Here is a 21,778-nt window from a genome sequence, read left to right on the forward strand (position 1 = left end):
TGCAGATCTCAACCAGAGTAACAAACATAGGTACTTAGGATTGCTTGTGTTCAAAATATCAGGAAACATTAGTGCACTAGGTAGACACAGGCATTCACTCAGAGTACAGTGGTAGTTAAAAGGATCTATGGGATCCCCGTGTCTAATAGTAATACTGATTAGAGTTGCCTTTTTGAAGGCCTGATAAGACCATCTTTTTCCAGAATTACATAAAAGCTGCTACAAAACTAGTTAAGTAAAGTACAGATAAAATAAACAAATTAAAGCTGTGCAAAATACATTAGTGCTATTAAATACATATTAAATTGTCTCAAGGATTTGAAATATTGCTGTCTTACGTATACAGCAGACGCAGTTTTAAACATTGTTACATGTGATTTCATTTATCCAGCAAAGTAGCAATCTCTGTACAACTTAGAAAATTATATCAGTCAGCAAATTAGAATTTTCATTAACCATGTGTTGATTGCATTCTCTTCTCAGTATTTTATTTTTTTATATAATGTAAAATAAATTTAGATTTGTAACTTAGTTGTTGTTTGTCTTTCAGCTTTTCCCGGTAAGGGGTCGCCACAGCGGAACTCCGGTCCGCTAATGATTGGCAGTAGATTTTTATGAAACGCCGAGGTGCCAGCTCGATGCCCAACCTTCAATGAAGGCACACCCATTTATGCACGCATGTCTTTCGAAACGCTACCCAACCATGGGGAGGGCATGCAGGCTTCACACAGAAGGCACTCCCAAGCCCAGCCGAGAATCGAATGGGAGAACCTCTTGCTGTGAGGTAACAACGCTACTGCCGTACCACCGCGGCAACAGATTTGTAACTTAGTGTTACCAATAAAATGTCCAAAGCATGCACTTGCTATAAATGTTGAGTTTGCCTGCTGACCATAAGACTAGACAGACTCTGTGGATGACAGAGAATATTTTTATCTAATGCTTCTAACAGAAAATAAATTAAAATAGCATTGTTTTAAACTGCCATTGTTTTATGCTGAAAATATCAACGGACTGGTAGCTTTTAAAAGTTTAAAAATGCATCATCGTAATATAAGGAAATTAAGAGATACAAATGAAATTAGTAACTTTTCCTGAATTAAAAATATATTAATGAAGCAATTCTAGTGTGACTTAAAAAAACTAGTACATTTCAGCTAACATTGCACTAGACATTTTTAAGTAAGTAAAAAGAACTTCCCCAGTTAACCTAATGGCAAACTTCCGGTCTTAACGACATCAGGTTTAATGCAATCTAATGATTGATGTGGTATTATTGGGCTTAACGGCTGCACTGTATTTAGCATGCGTTTTCCTGACATTGCTAACAAACCGCTCAGTGCCTTGTGAAACTTTTAGGATGTACTGAGTATGAAAATTTAATAACTCCAGATTATTTTCTACTTTCTGAGACTCTTGACTCTTGACAGACATAGGTGCAGAGTCACAAGACTGTGCTGTCATTTCTAACCACTTATTTCTATGCAATGCTTTGCCTTTATAGAAGCTGGAATTTCATTAACTGCGTATTTTAGATTTTTTTTAAGTTGGAGTCAGTATTTACAGCATATGTCATAATTTCTAGTGTATGAAATACATTGGTTGTTTTTTCCATTCTACAAAGTTTATGCTATTAATATCTACACTACTTGTCTTAAGCCAGCTAGAATAAAGTAGCCTTGAGTAATAATGAATGACTTGATTTAAACCACACACAGATTACAAATGCAATGTTGTCTAAGAGTCTGATTAACCAAATCCAGCAGCATGTGCAGCTGTTTGTGCAGCCACTGGGCTCTGCAGTGGGAAGCATGCTTAGAACACACACTATGTACCACAGTGGTAAATGTGTAATACAGTTGGAATGTGACTGTGACTGGACTGGGTTCAGTTCCAGTTCTTTTTTTCCTCCCATTCTTTTCAATGAACTATGCACATAGAGTGGTCAGTGATATATTAGTATATCTCCTTACAGTAGATCTGCTATTCCAGGTCTGGGAAAAGCCTGAGAACGGAAGGGTCCAGGTTTGATTCTAGCTGAGACCCTTTCCTTCCTTTTCAGTGGAGTATGTAGGTGCAGTTGCCCATGATGTAGCAATATAGCCCCTGACTTCAGACCTTACACTCCAAGTCAGGGAAAAGCCATCCATAAAGTTTTTAAAATAAACATTTGTAGGAGTACTCTTTATATCCAGGGGATGGCAGATTTCCTCTAGCCCATCTAATCACCAAGCAAAAGGTAGGGGAGGGCGAACTTCGCTTGAAAATATATGTAGTAGTATGTGCTTAATGTGCATAGTAAACATTGCTGCTTCAACTGGTAGCAGGAGATATGGAAACATATAAACTAGACTGTTTTGTAAACATATCACACCTTAATGTGGTAAGCTGGGGAAGCATCAGAAAATTACTATCACAGATGCCATACAATAGTCAGGGATTTACTCACTTGCTCACCCTTGAAACGCAAGAGGCAAGGCAAAGAACTACTCAGAGAGCAGTAGTATGTGTGTTTGTATGTGCACATACACATATAACAAAAACTATTAAATAATTTGAGTTTTCATGTATTAAGTAACTATGGATGTAACATTCATGTGTAAATGTATTGGTTGTGGATGTTCTTAGCCTACTACTTAGCACAGTCCCAGCAGTTTGTGACAGACAGACAATGTACAGAACAGCCATGCAGTAGCACAGCAAAATGAATCATTAATGCCTCTTCCTCTTGTTTTTCATCCTTAGGGATGCAACAGAGCTTCATACCCTAACAGTATAGGATGCAGTGTCACTGTAATGTGGGTCTGCCCCATTACTGTTCGGGGTCCCCTATCACTTTGTCGAATTAACTATTTATTGAATACCTCTTGTCAAACTTTATTTATTGAAACTTAGTCCATCAAATGCTTGTTTTAGAGAATTTTTTCCTAGGGAGAAAAACTAGTTGGCCATCATCGGGATTTTGCCATTTTCCCCACTGTAGTGTGATCTCAGAGTTGGTATCTTTAGTTAGGGGGGGTTTGAGGGGTGCAACCCCCACCTGGGTGGGTTTTAAATTTTGTGGGTTTTGTGATGGTCTCTAGGTTGGCTAACTAATTTTTCTCCCTGGGAAGAAATTTGCTAAAATGAGCATTTGCTGGATTAAGTTTCGATAAATGAAGTTCGACGAAGAGGTATTCAATAAATAGTTTGTTCAACAAAGTAATGCAGACCCTTACTGTTCATAGTCCTCTCTGATGTCTGCCAGCTCTGTGACACAGAGGCATGGCTGCCCCATATCTCTGTTTATATTAGTCATTGACTTCTCCCAGCTCTTTGACACAGGCAGAAAGCTGCCTGTATCTCTGCTTATAATAATCTCCAACTTCTGCCAGCTGTGCGGCACAGACAGAAGAAGTCCTGACTGTGGCCAGATGAGTTAGTGGGAGCAGGAGACTTGGCGTGCAGCACATAAGCGGAGGTACCCTTAGCATAGTGCTGTTAGTCAGGTACATGAGTGTGCACTTGCTAGGGGGCAGCAGTGTGGGCATTTATGGACACCTGGTTATTATGGGGAATAGCACACAGGCCATGAGATAAAGAATCCACTCTTCGTGACTTCTTGGATATTGTTCCATCCATCTACTGGGTCACCCCTCCCCCAGCATTCACAGGTGCTATGGGGGATTGCATAAGCCATTGGATAGAACAGGTGAGGCTGATAACCAGTAAAATATGAGACAGAAACAACTCAAGAGAAAAAAAAAAACTTTGAATTTCATATCCCCACCTTCCCAACCTATAGTGCTGTGCCACTCCACTCATTTACCAGCTAGAAAGTGCTAGAAAGTGTCACAGACTATTGTTCACTCCCATGGCCAGACAATGACAGTTCTGAAATGAAGGTGTTTTATATATACTGCCTACAAGGGTGTGACAGCAGCTGGCATCTCCATGTCATTTATGGCTGTACACTGTGCCAGGTGCATGACAGATGTCACACTGGATGGGAAGGTGAACTGGAGCAGTAGTGCGGGAGGCAGAACCAAGGAACTGCCAGGAAAGCAGGATTAATACCAGCAAGAAACCTGAAGGCTTCTAGTCTGTCACGTTTTGTATTATAACGTGGATTAAGGGTAGAAGATTTTCATGACAATAATCACACCGTTTAGGAACAAAGTTTGCAGAAAATATTTATTTTGAAGTTTTTCTGCAGGAAGACATTCTAAATATCTTTATTCCAGATAAGAATATTTGAGTATCATTGAGTACCACCTTCTAGAACAGTTATCCTTGTATTGATTATCTGCATCTTACACAAGACTCTTCCACCATGCTGGAGTCACTTTTGTGGACCAGGGTCTGACACACATCACCTTTACCCAGGCATACATTATATGTATAGAAATGATAGACTCCATGGCACAAACTAGCTTCATCAGAAAAAGTGTTCCTTAATGAATTGCTCCAGTGAATTATGCATTCAGGACCCTCTGCTTACCATTCCTTACAATGCAAAGAACTTTTGCCATTTACAGAAGTTCTGTGATTCAGTACCACTGTGCAGACTTTGAGTTTTTAAATGTTTCATTTCTGATAGCGTAAAGATACAGTGTACTTGAATGGTACTGACTTAGTCAAAATGCAGTGGCTTTTCTTAGCAGGAAGGAAGTACTATTATTGTAGCCCTGTATTCATTCAGACTTCTGCAAATATAGCAAAGTATATGCATGGCCAAACCTGGTTAATCTATAATCTTTTGTTTTTACCCATGTTATTGCATACTAAAAGTAAGTCTAGTAAAGACACAGCATTCAGATAATTTTTAAATGACTGCACATTTTTTTCAAAAGTACTATTAACATGATATCAGGTGTTTGCAATAAATAGTTACATATTCACCATGTCTCATTGTAAATCCAAAGTCAACAGCTATTTTACAGTCAGTAAATATGCTGTCGAACTGTGCAGCTTTTCTAACTCAACATCCGCTCTCTTACACTGTTGAAGTATGGATACACTGATGTCATTACTCTTCAGAATCTGTCTTATCTTCTTATCATGCCCTTGTTATAATCTAAATTAATTTCCATATAGAAATCTGTCTACTTTTGTGTAACTTCTATTCATAATAAAACATTGCAGAGGATTAAGGCTATAACCTGTAAACATGCAGCTTCTTGCAGTCCATGGTTTGGTTCCCTCAGCCTCTGTTTACATACTGTGTGACCTTGAGCAAGTCACTTAACCAGGTGGTGCCCCTGGGGTGAGTCTGAAAAAGGTTCATGTAGATCAGTGCTCTACACTGGTGAGCACACAACAATAACAGCAAAGTGAATGTTAACCTTTGTCTGCTGCTAATCCAGAATAACTGTAGTTGGCAGCCCTTCCTTAAAGAACCTTTGCAGATGTTCTTCATGTTTCACTGTTGCAGTCATCACATTTGGGTTATCTGCTTGCATTAGCCCTCAGTCGGCCTGATTAACAAAGTCTTGGGTCCTGCGTCGGTTGCTGTCCCTTCGTCAGGTTGTCAGGGGTATAAAACATGCAGCCGACGCCATTACATCAGTCTTTCTTGCCGTGCAGTGCCCGAAGCAGAAGCAGTTCACAAGTGCCGGTCGGCCGACTTCTGAAATTTTCATTTTCGAGTTTCAGAACTGAAGTCTTCAACTAAAAGCTAAGTACCCCGTTGGGGAAACTTTTTTTCTTGCTCTAAACCGATGTCAGTAAAAGTAAATAATTTCATTACTTGTGGAAAGCAAATACCTCATAAAGATTTTCATTCGTACTGTATTCCTTGCCTAGGCCCTGACCTTGATGTACCTCGCTGTCAGTTTTGTGCCTTATTTAAACTACAAACTATCCATCATCGGTATATGTTCGCCTCTAAATATTTTGCTGCTTGGTTCAGTTATCCTGATATGTCTTCGGTAAGCCATCAGACTACCAACATTCCAAAAAAACAAAACAAAAAAGAAATGCAAAGATAAAGACAGAGACAGTCCACCTAGGTCCAAAGCTGCCAACGATGCTTCTCCTAAGCCAGTTGCCAGTTCACCGGTACTCAGTGAGGTGCTTTCGCAGCCCCTGATACCTGTTACTTCAGAGTCGCAGGCCTCTACTGAGACCCATCCGGAGTCCAGTATGCTGCAAGATGCTTCAACTGTGGAACCTGCGAATGTCTCTACCTTGGATGGGTCCAAAGCCGTTGTGCAGGTACTGGCTTCTGAGGGTGTATTCAGGCCTACTGACTTGTGTATTAAACCAACACTATCTTCTTCTTCAAGGCCTAAAACTCGAACCATGCCTAGAAAACTGACACCCAGACCGCATGGTCAGGCCTCTATGCCTAAAAAACAAATGATAAGAATGGCTGAAGACCTTATTACTTTAATCAGGAGAAGCCAGCCTTCCCCCTCTAAGAGACCCAGGACTGAGTTTGCTTATGATACTTCTGACCAGGATTCTGAATTTTCTGTTTCCTCTGATGACCGGGATTTACCCTTATCTACCTATGAGGATTCTGATGCTGAGGACACTATTCCCTCTGCTTCCCCCCAGAGCATTTCTCTTTTGGTGAAACCTTACATACTCTCAGGGAGCATTTTCATTGGGAAAGTCAGGATTTCTCTGATTCTAAAAAGAGGCTTAGGCATTTCTTACTCCTGCCTCAGCACAGCCCTTTAGCCATACCTCCTGTACTAGACATTGTTGATGATGCCTTTTCAGAATCTAGCTTGGCCCTTGACTCTTTGCCTCCTGCTCCCAGAAAATCTGATAGATATTACAGGGTCCCTGACTCTCACAAGTTCCTTTTTAAAAATCCTACTGCGGATCCTGAGACCATTTCACAGGGACCCAAGGCCATTAAAGCTACTACTGACAAAAATCCTACCTCCTCTGATGGAGACTCCAGGGCGCTGGATTGATGGGGTAAGAAGGTATACACTTTTGCAACTTTGGCCATTAAGGCCTTAAACTGCCAGTTTCATATGTTAAAGTGTCAGCAGCATATTATTGGATTGCTTAAACAGAAAATGATGTTGATTCCTGATTGTGCTGAAAATAAGGATTTACAGGATTTACTGCATTCAGCTGAACAAGTTGGAAAACATACTTTGCAATGTGGTTTTGATTCAGGGGTGTCCAACCTTTTGGCTTGCTGGGGCCGCATTGAGTGAACAGAAATGGTCTTGGGGCTGCATAGAAAATATATCATATAGTTAACTCTTTTGTTGCTCCGGAAGACCACAGTCAACCTCCTGGCTGTACTGGTAGGTGCATTTGAACAATGAATAAATGTAATAAATGCCTAATATTTGCCTTAAAATTCTAATTATCATTCTAATTCTAATTCTCTAATCTAACAGTTATCTCTAACATATTAGTTAATCTATCTATCTATATATATATATATATATATATATATATATATATATATATATATATATATGTTATGTGATCCTATCTCGCCTACATTCAATACTGATGGGCTCGGAGCCGATCCCTCGGCTCCGACTCGGCACGCTATGCTATAGAGCGAGGCCTCTTATTGGCTGAGCTATTTCTTATCCCAGGATGCACCACCACTAATCCCCCAGATCTCGTTTGCCGCTTACAAGCTAGGACGTGGTCTCAACTTGACTGGGCTAAGTACTGTTTTATTCAGGCTTTTCCTGTCAGGAATTTCCTTATTTTGAACCCAAAAGCTGTTTTAACAGCTATTGTTGTGATACGAGTGCGTTTGAATATATCTGTTGAGGAATTTGTGTTTTTTCGTTAAGGGAAGGTTTCCCGTTTAAGTTAGAGGGGCCTTCCCCTATTTGCTATTTCTTGCGTTTTATTTGTGTGTCAAGTACCTGCTTAAGTTAGAGGGTCTTGACCCTCCTTTTCTGTGTTTTGTGCAACTGTATTGTTGGTTTAAAAAAAAAAAAAAAAACTTTATATTTTGAACTTTAAACTGCTAGTTTTTGTCTATTATTATTATTAATCTTAGTAGTTTATTAGACATGTCTAAAGAGCATAGACCCTCTGGGTTTAAAAAGTGCGCGAGGTGTGGTTATAAGATGTCCATAACGGACGACCACTCCTCGTGCGTTTATTGTTTAGGCGCCAAGCACCTACAAGAGTCATGTAGCGTGTGTCACGCCTTTTCATCAAGAGTCCTGCAGGAGAGGAAGAACAAATTAATTCTAAAAGGGTTGATTATGCCATCCTTCGAGGAGGCTTTATCTTCTTCTTCCTCTCCTTCAAAAAAGAAAAAAGCGTCGGCTCCGACCAGTCTGTCGGAACCGACTGCCAAAAAACCTAGGCAGGCTTCTCCATCGGCTCCACGGACTTCGGAGCCGAGGGCGGAACGGTCTGCCTCGATGCCTCCAGTCTCGACCCCTCTGGTTTCGGAGCCGAGGACTGGGGCATCGAGAGGCGGGTCACCTTCATCGGCTCCACTGATATTGGAGCCGATGAGGGTTGCCGGCTCAGACTCTTCCCCTTCGGCGCCGAAGTCCTCATCGGCACCGAGGGAAATTGCTTTGAGATCTCCCTCGGAACCGATAGTAATAGAATCCATTCGGAGCCGGTCCCCTAATCCTATGGAGCCGATGGAGAAATCGGTTCGGACCCGATCGGTATCATCTAGATCCTCCAAGATGTCTGATTCGGACATCGACAGGGTGCTCCTAAGACTCTTCCAGTCTCTGGTGTTTCAAAAGTTAGTTTCGGCTCCAGCCCATTCGGCTTCGGAGCCGATGGTCCACCCTGCTATTATGGTTCCTCCTCCAACAGCCTCGGCACCGTTGGAGCCGGTGCTGGTGGAACCAGTGGAGGTTTTAGGGTCGGGCCTGACCCTTACTCCAACTCCGGCTCTTGAGTCGGAGTTCGGTACGCGGACTTCTTCTGTCGGCCCTGGGGGGGATGCTTCGGGACTGATGTTTTCGGTCCCAAGCCTTCCTCTCGGTGCATCGGCTGCGGGAGTGCCGTCTACCGTCGTGGCCACAGAGGTGGGACCCTCCCAGGATTCTGGTGGTCCCGCCTTCAGGGCTATGAGGAGTGCGTTAGCCAAATCATCTTTGGCTACCTCCACGGTCTCCCCAGCTCCTTCCCTGCATACTGAGACTGGGTCTTTGGCAGTCCCCCTGTCCTTAGACAGCGGAGCCCCGGGGCCTGAGGTTACCCCCACTGGGGTTTCCCCCCCCGGAGGTCCTTCTGAAGCTTCTTCGGAGGAACCCCCCAGGAAAAGATCGAGCAAGAGGAAGCACGTTGACTCTGATGAGTCTCTTACATCAGACACTGATCTCGATGATGCAGAAGGGTCCCCTAAGTCATCCTCAGATGATGTCTCCTTTGCAGACATCCTGGAAGCCCTTAAACAACGAGGCGGCTGGCAATCCAAACCCCCTTCTGCTGATGAGTCGGTGTTCCTTAAGGCCTTCGGGGCTCAGCCCTCCGCCTCCTGGGTGTCTCCGCCCTTCGACGAGCTCTTGGATTTGATCTGTCGAAGGGCGTGGGAACACCCAGACTCTGTAGAACCGGTGCCTGCTCGTCCTAATAAGTTCCTGTCAGCACCCCCTGAAAAAGAGTTCCTGACTAAAGGTATGGCTGTAGATGCTTTGGTGGTGGCATCTGCTACCCAGCAAGATGTAGCAGAGGCTTCGACGTCCGTCCACCCTCCTAATAAGGAGTCTAGGAGCATGGATCGGTACAGTAAGCGCACCCTAAGTTCAGCGGCCTTTACATTAAGGTCCTTGAACTACCTCACGCACTTTACCAGATTTCAGAGGGATCTGATTAAAGAACTTTCCGATACCCTCTTGGGTAACCTGCCTGAGGAGCTGGCCCAGACGGTTGGCTCTCAGCTGGCTACACTGTCGTCCATTTCAAACTCGTCCATGAGGCTCATTTCTTATGTGGCCAAAGGGGCGAGTAGAGTGGCGGGTACAGGCATTGCTCTACGGAGACAAGCCTGGCTACGCCTGTGTCATTTTGCGGAGGCCTTTAAGTCTTCCTTTGCCGACGCCCCCTTTGATGGGTCCTCCTTGTTTGGACCCAAGGTAAAGGACACACTGACCCGCTGTGAGCAGGAAGGTAAGACTTTAACTGCCGTAGGGGCACGATTTTCCACTCCCTTTCGGCCTTACCCCAAGGCTAAAAGAGGAGGGAAAATGTGGTTCCGTAGATCTCAGAAGTCTTACCCCTCACAGCAGGACGATCCCCCTTCCAGAGGCAGGGGAGGGGGAAATTCTTCTGGAAGACGCCGTCCCAGAGGCGGCAGAGGCCCTCGCAACACTGGAGACCACGAGTCCTTTCGTGGCTCTTCAGCCTTTCACAGTCCCTGAGGGATTGCCCGACTGTGCAGCTCCGGAGCCAGTCGGGGGTCGTTTTTCGAAGCACCTAAAAGCCTGGGAAGGTATCACTCAGGACCGATGGGTGCTTCGAATTATCGCCGGAGGTTACACCATCCCTTTCTCTCACTCTCCACCTCAGTCCAAAAAAATCCCGGACCCGCCACCCAGTCAACGGGAAACTGCAGCCTCAGAAGTTTCAAAGCTGCTGCAAAGGAGTCATCCAACCGGTCCCCGCAGACCAGATCGGATTAGGGACTTACTCAAGATTCTTTTTGGTACCAAAAAAGACCGGGGACTTGAGACCCATTTTGGATCTCAGCATTCTAAACCGTTCAGTCAAAAAGTCCAAGTTCCGAATGGTCACCCTACAAACCATTCTCCCATTGCTGGAGAAAGGTGTTTGGATGTGCTCCATAGATCTCAAGGACGCTTATTACCATATCATGGTACATCAAGCGTCCAGGAGACATCTGCGCTTCAGCCTAGGAGGCAGTCATTTTCAGTTCCGTGCGCTGCCCTTTGGTCTCACCACAGCCCCAGGGTGTTTACCAAATGCTTGGCGGTCGTGACTGCTCACCTGAGAAGTCTAGAATTCCAGGTGTTTCCGTATCTAGACGACTGGCTCCTAACTGCCATCTCCAAGCATCTATTATTGCGGAGCCTACAAGCCATTATATCACTGGGCAATTCCCTTGGAATCACCTTCAATTGGCCAAAGTCTGTGTTGCTGCCATCTCAACTCATAAGATTCATAGGGGTAGAGATAGACTCAAACCGAATGCGGGTCTATCTACCTACAGACAGGATACAAACCATACAGGCTCAAGTTCGAGCCTTACTTCCCAGATCCAAAGCCCCAGCCAGAATGGTCCTGCAGCTATTGGGATCCATGTCCGCCACGGTTCTTCTAGTCCCCCTGGCAAGGTTGCACATGAGAATTCTCCAGTGGCTTCTTTCAGCTCAGTGGTCCTTTCAGGAACTCCCTCTCAGTCACCTCATATGGATCACGGAAACCTGCAAACGGGACCTTCGCTGGTGGCTAGTACCCTCCAATTTGGATCAGGGACGACCCTTTGTTCCACCTCCTCCTGCGGCCACTTTGACCACGGACGCCTCCCAGATGGGGTGGGGGGGGGCATTCCCTGGGCAGGTCAGTCCAAGGCAAATGGCACCCAAAAGAGACCCTACTTCATATCAACATCCTAGAAATGAGGGCAGTGCTTCTGTCCCTTCAAGCCCTTTACGATTACCTTCCTCAGGGCGTAATTGCCATTCACTCAGACAACATGTCAGTGGTCTGGTACCTGAACAAACAGGGAGGGACCAGATCCTATCCCCTTTGCAGAGAGGCCATGAGAGTTTGGGAATGGGCAGTGTCGACCAAACGCTTTCTAGTGGCTACTCATATCCCGGGCAAGTCCAATGTGATAGCCGACAGACTGAGCAGAACCATTCTCTCTCCTCACGAATGGGTCTCTGAACATTACAGTTGCAAATCAGATTTTCAGCAAATGGGGAGTTCCGTGTTGCGATCTCTTTGCGACTCCACTGAATGCGAAGTGCAAAAAGTTCTTCTCCCTAACCCCGGCTCCGGGGAAGAGCCCCATGGATGCACTAGCCCGTCCTTGGCCCACCGGCTTGCTCTATGCCTTCCCCCCAGTTCCTCTCCTTCCCAGGGTGATCCAAAAGGCATCTCTTTTGGGGAGCAAAATGATCTTAGTTGCTCCTTACTGGCCTCGTCAAGTATGGTTCCCTTATCTTTGGAAATATGCTCTGGAAGGTCCATGGTTCCTGGATCAAATCCCAGACCTTTTGGTTCATCAGTCAGGACTATTCCACCAGTCCCTACACACCTTAAAATTGACGGCTTGGCTCCTCCTCTTCCGACTATAGTCAGGAGTCATACATTGGATCCAGAAGTTGTACACATATTATCTTCGGCCCACAAGTCTGCTACAAAGAAATTGTATTCTAGCAAATGGAAAAGATTTGCTATTTGGGCTCAACTCTGGGGCCTGGATCCCATCACTATTCCCGTATCAGAAGTACTGAAATTTCTAACTTCTCTTTTCAATCAAGGCTCTTCAGTCTCTACCATCAAGGTTCAATTGGCAGCTATTTCCATTTTTCACGAATCTATTAACCCACCTTTAATGAGCAACAGATTGTGTAAGACCTTCTTGAAAGGTGCTGCGCTTTTAAGACCTCCGATTTCTCATCCTGCTCCTCCATGGGATCTCGATGTAGTGTTACGCGCCTTAACTTCCTTCCCCTTCGAACCGGCAGCGACATGTGATTTAAAATTTCTATCGTGGAAGACTGCCTTTCTGGTGGCGATTACTTCTGCCAGAAGGGTTTCAGAGCTTCAAGCTTTGTCTGTAAAACCTCCGTACTTGGTTTTTCACAAAGACAGAGTATCTCTCAGGCCGAATCCTTCCTTTGTCCCTAAAGTTTGTTCCAGTTTCTGCCTACAACAATCATTAGAACTTCCAGTCTTTTTTCCGAAGTATTCTAACAAAGCGGAATTCATATTCCACACATTAGATGTCCACAGGCAGTTGCGTTTATTTAGATAGGACCAAACAAACAAGGAAAACAGATCAGTTGTTTGTATCCTTTGCAGACAATAAATTGGGCAAAGCCGTCACTAAGGTCACTATTGCCAAATGGATCAGGGACTGTATTACTCAAGCTTATTCTTATTCTAACAAAGAGCTTACCACCTCTGTCAAAGCTCATTCTACAAGGGCTATGGCTACTTCGATAGCATTTCATTCTAAGCTTGCCATTAGAGACATTTGTGCTGCTACATGGTCTTCCCCGCACACTTTCATTTCCCACTACAAATTGGATGTGGCATCTAGAGGACGAGCTTCATTTGGTTCCACAGTGCTCAGGAGTGTTTTCCAATGAGCCACCCAGGATTTAGGTGCTAGGGACGCTGTCCCATCAGTATTGAATGTAGGCGAGATAGGAACACATAACATCTTTTAGTTATGTACTTACCATAACTTTAGATGTTTGGGATCCATCTCGCCTACATTCCCAATAACCCACCCTCCTTCCCCCTTCCTTGGAGATCAGAGGATATCAGAAGGTCCGAATCCTGTTGTTTCATCTTGAAACATCTAACAATGTTATATAAACAAGTTGTGCATGTGTGCATGAATGCGGACAAACAAGATCTGGGGGATTAGTGGTGGTGCATCCTGGGATAAGAAATAGCTCAGCCAATAAGAGGCCTCACTCTATAGCATAGCGTGCCGAGTCGGAGCCGAGGGATCGGCTCCGAGCCCATCAGTATTGAATGTAGGCGAGATGGATCCCAAACATCTAAAGTTATGGTAAGTACATAACTAAAAGATATTTACAATAAACAGATATTCACTACAGCACTAGCATTTCTCACTGGGAAAACCATTCCAGCAGTCCAACTACGTAAAATGTCAACATCAGCAGTCATACAATACTGTAATCCACAAAAATAACCCAACAAATTTGCAATAAAGTAAAGAATTCACATTACTGACTTAATAAAACAATTCTGAATAAGCTACAAGAGGGTCTCACCCAAACAAATAACTGGTGCCAGAAATATGGCCTCAAGCTAAATGCCAAAAAATGCATCATCATCCCCTTTGAGGAGAGTAATGTCCCCACAAATTATCACATTAATAACAATGTTGTAAGCACGCAATCAGTCATATGGTACTTGGGCACCCAGGTTGATAGAAACCTGACTTTTGACCACCACATTGTCTCCGTTGTAAGGAAAGCTTTTTACATGGCCCACTTCATTAGTAAGGGTATCTCATCCAGGGACAAGGAGGTCATAATATCCCTGTATTCTTCCTTTACAAGAGCCATTATTGAGTGCAATGCCCCTTTTGGCATGTGCCTCAGCAAAACACCCTGCCAAAAGAAAGACTACAACCATTTCTGACAAAAAAGGTCAAAGGACTAAGTTCACTTACTTATCCAAACAGACTAAAAAGCTTTTTGCTTTCCTCTGTCTCTCACTGGCCCCTATAAATTTCGTCATTGGCTTGCTTTCCAGGCTAAGAAAGATCATGCCTTAAGAGACGTCCTCTACCTCAGAAATACTGGTTATACTTAAAACGCTCACTACAAAGACCACAGCCTTCACTGCAACATAAACAAGCCACTTTTTATGGACAGGTTCTTGACACAAAAACCTTTACCTTCTGTAAAAAGCTCCTCTCATTATCAAACAATATAGTTCAGCAACACGATGGCTGGATGGATAGCCATAAATGTAGTCCTTGGGTAAGTAGCATAGCCTTCATCAAACCAGATGGAAAATCCACATACTAACCTTTCCCAGCTGGATGGCTAAGATCTAATATTGGTTACTCAAATCTAGTTGCCCAAGAAGAGGGGCATGTTTAACTAAGAATTCCATTTGGAAAATTATATTCAGTATACATATTAAATCTCTCTCTTTCTTACACACACACACACACACACACACACACACACACACACACACACACACACACACACACACACACACACACACACAAAAGCCCCTACTTTTAAAATAGGCAACCTCATTAATAACATGACACCAACTCACTGAATGAAATTACCTGGAAGTCAAAATATCTGAAAAAAAATCATAATAGAGATGGATTCATCCATGTAATTTCCAACCACCAAAAGGACCATCAATAAATCAACAAACAACTGCTCTGCAAAAAGTAAATCAATAAGAAAACCATAAACTATAATGCTACTTACTGGTGTAAACATATAACTTGTGTCAATCCCCAGGTTAATCCATACCAAAAGATTGATGTTAAGTTGTCTATCTCGCCTTCATTCTTGCTGGATGGGTTCGGAGCCGACCTCGGCTCCGACTTGGCCACTCTAAAAGCTCGAGAGTTGGTTCCACCGGCTCGAGGCTCCCCTTATATTCCACAATGCTAGGCGAGAGTTACCTCAGATCTCGTTTGCCGCTACAGCTTCGAGGTTGGTTGTCTCTACCGGTTCCTGGTGAGTGTTAATTTTTCTTGTAAAAATTACTCTTTAAAACCCCTTTTAAGTTAATATTCTTTCTTAGTTAGTGTAGATTAGAAAACTTTTTTCCCGACCCTAAATTTTTCCGTTTTCTTTCCCAAAGAACCTTTGGTTCTTCCATTGGGCCCTTAGGCCTTCCCTTCCCTAGTGGAGTGTTTGTGTTTCTTGTAGTTTATTCTAGTTTAGTGTACTTTAAATACTAGTATTACTACTAAATTTATTGTGTTTTCCTGACAGGGTATAACTTGTGTGTTTGGGTGAGTGTTTGTGTACACCTGTCAGTCAAAAAAAAAAAAAAAAATGTCTAAAGAAGCAAAGGTCTCCGGATTCAAGAAGTGTGATGCGTGCTGTCAGAAAATGTCTCTGACAGGCGCTCACACTTCTTGTGTCTATTGTCTGGGGCCTTTGCACCTGCAGGACTCCTGTGCTGTGTGCCATGGCTTCAGCCCCAGGGTCCTGCAGGAAAGAAAAAACAAATTAATTCTTAGAGGCTTACTGAAGCCAGAGGATTCCCTGTCAGTTTCAACAGGGAAGCCCTCTAAGGCATCGAGGTCTTCGGCTCCGGCTTCTGAGCCGAGACCTCAGGTTGCTCAACCTTTGCCTTTATCGGCTCGGCTGGAGCCGATAAGTCTCAGTCCACAGTTTCTGTGGCTCCCGGCCCGGCGAGCCGAGGTTATTGAGTTCCGTGTCGGCTCCGACCAGACCTTGAGCCGACAACTAGGAAGAGGTCTAGGTCACCATCTCTTGGCTCCGTTCATTCGGCTCCAGGATCTCCCCTGCTGTCTGAACGGAGCCAAAGGTCTCATTCCTCTAGGTCATCGAGGCTGTCCGATCATGACCTTCAGAGGGTAGTGAGTCGACTACTTAAGTCCGAGGCACTAGCCCAGATGCCTCAGAGCCCGACTCATCAGTCGATGCCTGCCCCGTCCATCAACATTTTCCTCCTTGACTCTCTTGAGTTCGAGCCGGGTCGTCGGAACCGAGACTGTGATTACCGGAGCCGAGACAATTGTCTTCGGCTCCGTCGTCGCTCCGTTTTCTTCTTTGGAAGAATCTCGGCGCCGGACTTCCCTCGTCGGCTCCGAGGGGTGAGTGGCATCGGACCCTTGTCCGACCCCTCTCCCTCTCGGGCTTGGCTGGTGAGTTCGGCTCCGACATCGGCCTCGGAGCCATCACTGTCGGTGCCGAGGGGTTCTTAGCTCCTCGGAGCGGGGACCTCTGGCTCTGCCTGACAGGGGTGCATTCGAGGTCATGCGGAGTGTGTTAGAGCCTGGCTCTACTCCACAGTCGGCTCCGTCCGCCCCTCCTCTATGCTGCCTCAGGGTAAGTCGACTCACTCCCTCATCCCGGACCGCAGAGAGCCAGCTCCTCAGGAGCCCCTGTGGGATTTCATCCTCTTCCGAGGCCTCTCCTGATTTGGCAGAAGAGCCCCCTCGGAAGAGGAAGTGCAAGAGGAAACACATTGACTCACCTGAGTCTATCACGTCAGACACAGATTTGGATGATTCTGAGGGTTCCCCCCATTCCCCTTCTGAAGATGTCTCATTTGCAGACATTCTGGAGATCCTGAAACAGAGGGGAAATTGGCCAGCCCTCAACCCTTCAGAGGACGAATCTGTGTATCTTGAGGCATTTGGCTCTCGTCCTTCCACCTCCTGGGTGTCCCCTCCCTTCGACCCCCTCATGCAGGTGGTTGCTAAGAAGGCATGGACGGTTCCTGATTCAGTGGACCCCACTCCCAGGAGACCCTCTAAGTTCATCACAGCTCCATCAGACAAGCAATTTTTATCAAAAGGAGTTTCTGTGGATGCTATGGTGGTAGCTGCTGCCACAAAGAAGGAACTGGCTGATCCTTCAGTACCTGTCCATCCACCTAACAAGGAATCTAGGTCCATGGATAGGTACGGGAAGCGGATGTTCTCCTCAGCGACATTTACCATGCGTTCGTTGAACTACCTGTGCTATTTCACTCGTCTTCAAAGGGACTTGTTCAAGGAAGCGAGTGAAATGTTAAGGATCCTACAGCTGCGGGTTTCCAAGAAAAGATGAACACGCAGCTGGCTACCCTTAATTCCATATCCAACTCCTCCATGCGCCTCCTCTCTTACGCGGCCGATGGAGCGAGCAGAGCCGCAGGGACAGGTGTAGCCTTACGTAGGCACGCCTGGATGCGGCTATGCAATTTTGCGAACCCTTTCAAGACGTCTTTCACGAACTCCCCTTTTGATGGATCATCTCTCTTTGGTCCTCAAGTGAAAGAAACCCTGACTAGGTGCGAGACTGATGGCAAGACCCTTTCTGCCGTCGGAGTCCGTTTTTCGACTCCTTCCAGGCCTTACCCCAAAGGCCAGAAGGGTGGAAAGATGTGGTTCCGTAAACAATCTCAAGGGACTTCGCCTGACGGACAGAGTCGTTTTCCTACCAAAGGCAGAGGTGGGAATAACAATGGTAGACGTCCCCCTAGGCGCAGGGGGGCGGCCGCAGAACCAGGGCAATCGGGAAGCCTTCCTGACAAGCCCTTTCAGCATCCCTGAGGTGTTGCCCGACTGCCCATCTTCGAGGCAGTCGGGGAAGATTGTCACTGTACCCAGAAGCCTGGCTATCCCTGACTCAAGACAAATGGGTACAGTCCATCATTCGAAGGCTATTCTATCCCCTTTCTTCGTTTTCCAAATCAGTCAAAAAATCCCTTCCAGATGTTCCACCGCTCAAAGGGATATAGCAGCTTTGGAAATTTCAAAACTGCTTGCAAAAGAGCAATTCAGCCAGTGCCAGCAGACCAACAAGGATCCGGAATCTACTCAAGGTTCTTTTAGTTCCAAAGAAAACAGGGGACTGGAGACCGATTTTGGATCTCAGTGTCTTGAACAAATCAGTCAAGAAAACAAGATTTGGATGGTCACGCTGCAATCCATTCTTCCCCTTTTGGGCAAAGGAAACTGGATGTGCTCTATAGACCTTCGGGATCGTACTATCACATAAAATGAACAGACGCTCCAGAAGATTCCTCCGCTTCAGGCTGGGAACCAGTCATTTTCAGTTCAGGGCCCTGCCCTTTGGTCTCACCACTGCCCCGGTGTTTACCAAATGCATGGCAGTGGTAGCTTCTCACCTGAGGCGACAAGGATTCCAGGTGTTTCCATATTTGGACGACTGGCTTCTCACAGCTCCCACCAAGCATCTCCTTCTGATGGCCAGAGATTATACTTTTCGCTTTGTCAAAAACTGGGTATTTCAATAAATTGCGAAAAGTCTGTTTTGTCGCCTTGTCGTACTATTACCTACATAGGCAAATCTAGATACTATAAACATGTCTGCAAGGCTAACTCACCAAAGGATATCAGACATTCACAAATTGGTGTCACTTCTTCTCAACAACAACAGAGTCAAAGCCAGGTTAGTTCTAAAGGTGTTGGGAATCATGGCAGCGCCATACCTCTCCTTCCATTGGCCAGATACCACATGCGGATCCTTCAGTGGATGCTTTTTACTCAATAGTCATACCAGGAACTTCCAATGTCTCACACCATTATGATCACGCAAGCGTGCAAAAGCATCTCATGTGGTGGATGTCTTCCCCCCAGCTCCTGTCGGGAAGACCATTTGTTCCACCTCCTCCGGTTGCTACTCTGACAACGGATGCCTCCCTGATCGGGTGGGGGGGGCATTATCAGGGCAGGACAGTCCAGGGCACATGGCAACCAAACGAATGCCACTTGCACATAAATGTTCTGGAGATGAGAGCAGTGCTTTTAGCGTTGCAAGCCCTTCAAGACTCTCTTCCCTTGGGAACAATTGCAATCCAGACAGACAATATGTCTGTAGTGTGGTACATCAACAAACAAGGCGGAACCAGATCATACCCCTGTGTCGAGAAGCACTCAGACTGTGGCAATGGGCGATTTCTTCTCAGCGTTTTCTGATAGCAATGCACATCCCCGGGAAGTCCAATCACATTGCGGACAAGTTGAGCAGAGCTATACTCATGCCTCACGAGTGGTCTCTGAAAGACTCTGTAGTGAGAGAAATTTTTCTCAAGTGGGGTCAGCCTTGCTGCGATCTTTTTGCTACTCCCCAAAACAGCAAGTGCAGAGAATATTTCACTCTATTCCCTTTACCAGGCCAACCCAGCAGAGACGCTCTAGTCCAAGTTTGGCCCGGGACTTCTGTATGCATTTCCTCCTTTCCCACTGATCTCTCAAGTAATACAGAAAGCTATCGCTCAGAAGGCCTCATTGATCCTCATTGCTCCTTACTGGCCTCGACAAGTGTGGTTCCCCTTTCTACATCGATTTCTTTTGGAGCGACCGTGGAATCTGGACCTAGTTCCAGATCTTTTGATCCATCAGTCGGGTCAGTTTCATCGCTCCCTCCCCTCTCTGAACCTCACTGCTTGGTTCCTCCAGTTCCAACAGTAGCCAGGCTTCCTCAATTATCTCACTCTGTTAGAGATATATTGATAGCTTCCCATAAATCTTCCACTCGGAAGATTTATTTGAGTAAGTGGAAACGCTTCTCATATTGGGCACAAGGAAAGGACATAGATCCTTTCACCGCTTCCATCCAACTAGTCCTTGATTTTCTAGCTGAACTCTTCCATGCAGTTTCATCTCCATCTACACTTAAGGTTCAATTGGCAGCTATTTCTAACTTCCATGTGGGTATTTCTGAATCTGCCCTAATGTCCCACAAACTTTGCAAAGCCTTTTTGAAAGGAGTTTTTCTTCTCAGACCTCCTATAAGAAATCCTCCTTCTCCTTGGGACCTAAATTTAGTTCTTGCTTCTTTGATTCTTTCCCCTTTCGAACCTGCAGCTTCATGTTCCTTGAAATTATTATCATGGAAAACTCTCTTTCTGGTGGCTATTACATCAGCTAGAAGAGTTTCAGAACTTCAAGCACTCAGTTGTCGTCCTCCTTATCTTTTGTTTCATAAGGACAGAGTATCCTTACGAACTAACCCATCCTTTTTGCCTAAGGTGGTTTCAACATCAAATCTAAACCAAAGCATTGACCTCCCTGTCTTTTTTCCAGAGTATTCCAATAGGTCTGAACAAAAATTACACTGCCTGGATGTTCATCGTCAATTAAGGTACTACTTGGATAGAACAAAACAATTCAGAAAATCTGATCAGCTGTTTGTCTCCTATGCGGAAAGCAGAAAGGGACTTTCAGTTTCAAAGGTATCATTATCCAGATGGCTAACATCTTTGATTTCCCTGGTATATGAAATTAGACAACATAAATTGCCTAATAAACCTAAAGCCCATTCCACCAGAGCTTTGGCTACTTCTTTAGCCTTCCAGGACAGACTGCCTATTGACATCATTTGTGCAGCGGCTACTTGGGCTACTCCTCACACTTTTATTTCTCATTATAAGTTGGATTTAGCTTCTAGGCATAGAGCTAACTTTGGTTCCACTGTTCTCAGGAGTCTGTTCCGTTAGGCCACCCGGGACAAGGTGCTAGGGACGCGGTCCCATCCAGCAAGAATGAAGGCGAGATAGACAACTTAACATATAGAAGTTATGTTCTTACCATAACGTTCCATGTTAGTTGTCTTCTTCTCGCTTCTTCTTGCGTCCCACCCTCCTTCCCCCTGGCCTGGACAGACCTAGAGGAGTTGTGATCGTGACCTCTCTTTCTACCACCTCTTTCTTAGTCATATGCTATTATGCATATTTCTTGGTTCAGGATGTAGGTCACCCTTCTTTCTTCCTGTTGTTAGAGGTGGATTCTGTTTTACAGTTATACTGTTACTGTTATAAGCTGGGGTTAGCTTACAAACGAGATTTGAGGTAACTCTCGCCTAGCATTGTGGGATATAAGGGGAGCCTCGAGCCGGTGGAACCAACTCTCGAGCTTTTAGAGTGGCCGAGTCGGAGCCGAGGTCGGCTCCGAACCCATCCAGCAAGAAGAAGGCGAGAAGAAGACAACTAACATGGAACGTTATGGTAAGAACATAACTTCTATTTTCAGAGCTTCAGCTATGTACAAACAGCTTTCTCCTAAAAACTTAACTCATTGATATTTGCCTTGCTGTAATTATAACTGTAAAAAAAATGTTTTTAAGTTTATTCTGTACCTCAATGATTCTCACTGTTACGGGATGTAATTTCTACCATATTGTATGAGTACTACATCCATAATTTGCTGTCTCTCTCTCGTGTATTGTATTATATTGTTTTGTGTTATTTTTGGAGCTTTTCTCCCCGGGCCTCCGCTGAAAATGGACCTGTGTCCAGTCGGACTTTCCCAGTAAACAAATGTAAAATAAAATAAAATAAATAAAAATAAACTTCCCTCCAATCTAAAGCCATTTGACATTCAGACATTTTAATTTGTGCAGAAGTTACTCACAGACTGACAGTTTACTGAGCTGTAATGCTGACCTTCGCTTTTGAAAAAAAAACAAAT

General features: G+C 44.9%; 1 protein-coding gene across 1 annotated transcript in view; it reads right to left on the bottom strand.

Moving 5' to 3' along the window:
* Positions 1-21,778, bottom strand: part of PTPN7 (protein tyrosine phosphatase non-receptor type 7) — a 903,781-nt gene that overhangs the window by 862,844 nt on the left and 19,159 nt on the right. The gene's annotated exons all lie outside the window — the stretch shown is intronic.

The sequence above is a fragment of the Protopterus annectens genome, chromosome 7.part0, assembly GCF_019279795.1.
Source record: "Protopterus annectens isolate FY-2018-M chromosome 7.part0, PAN1.0, whole genome shotgun sequence".
In the NCBI taxonomy this organism is placed as follows: Eukaryota; Metazoa; Chordata; order Ceratodontiformes; family Protopteridae; genus Protopterus; species Protopterus annectens.